Source organism: Setaria italica, chromosome II (assembly GCF_000263155.2).
Source record: "Setaria italica strain Yugu1 chromosome II, Setaria_italica_v2.0, whole genome shotgun sequence".
Taxonomy (NCBI): domain Eukaryota; kingdom Viridiplantae; phylum Streptophyta; class Magnoliopsida; order Poales; family Poaceae; genus Setaria; species Setaria italica.
In genome coordinates, this window is record NC_028451.1 from 29983468 (window position 1) to 29985519 (window position 2052).

Below are 2052 nucleotides of genomic sequence, written 5' to 3' on the forward strand. Positions count from 1 at the left end.
GGCTCACCTAAATCAACCAACCTCCGGTCTAACCCGTAAGGCCATGACAGGTTAGGCGGGGTTTTACAAGTGATGCCGGTTTTCGAGCTTAATGAACAGATATCGAGTGCGATGATTGTGACCGTCGGATTCGATGATAAGGACGAGCACGAGAGTATCACAGGAAAGAATGGGAATGCAATCACTTCTTGGGGGGAAAAATTGAAGAATAGCTAAATTTATAAAAATACGAGCAACCCAAGTTGAGGACTCGAACCCTAGTGGGGAGGTTCCACCACAAGGAACCTTACCAGTTGACCTTCGCTCAGTTCGTTATTTTAGACTGTTGAATTAGATTCGGACATACATACCGTTACTATAGTGTGATATTTTAGATATTTGATGAACAGCACCACCCTTAATATAATGAGCCTTCAAGCCTTATAGAGATTTAACTGAATACTAATGTGAAGTGAGCATGCATGCACGAATTCCCTGGACAAGAATCCATGGTTGTTTGCAAAGCTCATTAACCATCAAGAAAAGCATGGATCACCTAAGCACGAATTTATGGTTTGTTTGAAGTGCAAAGTACATCGATGGATGTGCATCGTTTTCGAAAAAAACATTAGGAACTTCTAAATATGTTTTTTACGAAGCACTTCTATCGTGCGTTCATGTTCCAAACGAAGATAAGTTTTGCACCGTTCTTGTGCAACAAGGACACGTCAAGTTTCTTTCTTGCAAGCATGACTTCAGTAGCGTATAAAAGTTGCATCCCGATCCCATGAAAGCCGTTCTTATTCTCTAATCTTTATCACTCGGACCTAGGACCATGATGTCTTGCTTTTGTCTACGATACGTGTGTGCCTCTCACTCCCTTTTTTTTCTCTGAGGCAACAGATGCCTTCTTTAGCGGCAAAAAATGGTTTTTCAGCTACAACGTCTCTCTTCACGATCGACCACCGAAGCCTATAGCTAAGCTATAGTAGCCTTGTCGATCTATCAAGGAAGGGAAGAGAACATCGATCCCGATGTATTAATTATTGCATGAGCCGTCGACGCCAAGCACGCAGGTCCCAACCAATTTATTCTCATACGTACGTGTCCGGTGCTCGTAGGTTTCCAGTGCCGGCTTTCACCGAATCCTCCAACTTTTTCGCCAAAAGGTGTGTGTGGGCGTTGGTGAAAAAAAGGCGCCGATGCGTGCCGGCAGGTCGCATGCATGCAAAGTGGCCGCGTCCTTGTCCTGTTGACTTAAGGACCAAGCAAGGGCATAGATCCCCCACGCCACGAAGCGATCGATGATATATACATCACCCGCTGGATTGGAGAGAGCTTGACTGATGACGAGGCGCCGTTCATGTCGATCAATTAAGTGTCAAAATAATTTATGCTTATTTATTGAGGAAACAGTCAAACAGGTGTATGACCAACAGCAACACTCTGCGCACGAGCAGAGGATGGATACGCATGCAACGGCAAGGAAAGTCAAGTGGCGGATGTGGCCGGCGATGCGTATGGATCACGGGCACCCGCAACGTACTGGTGCTCGTGGCCTCGTGCGTGCACGCGGACCGGGACGGTGACGGTGAGAGCCGGAGAGGACCACGGGATTGGGATGCGTACGGAATGGCGCGGAATCGATTGGATTGGGTGGTGCCCGTGTGTTCGCCGGTTGGATTGGATGGGCCGATCGAGCAGCGGTGATGATTCCGCTTTCGCCTTTCGTTTTCGCACATATATAGCGTCCAATGTCCAAACCGTGTTGGGATAAATACAGTAGCTAATCTACGCATCACTTCCTCCTTTTCCCCCCAGAAGACGGTATATAGAAAATTTGCTAAACTCTGAAGTCATCTAAGGGGGTGTTTGGTTCCCTTTGCTTATTTTTAAGCAAGTGTCATATCAATGTTTAGATACTAATTAGGAGTATTAAACGTAGGCTATTTACAAAACCCATTACATAAGTGGAGGCTAAACAGCGAGACGAACCTATTAAGCTTAATTAATCCATCATTAGCAAATGTTTACTGCCCTGAGCTCCTGGTATTAGTCAACATCCCACTCAAA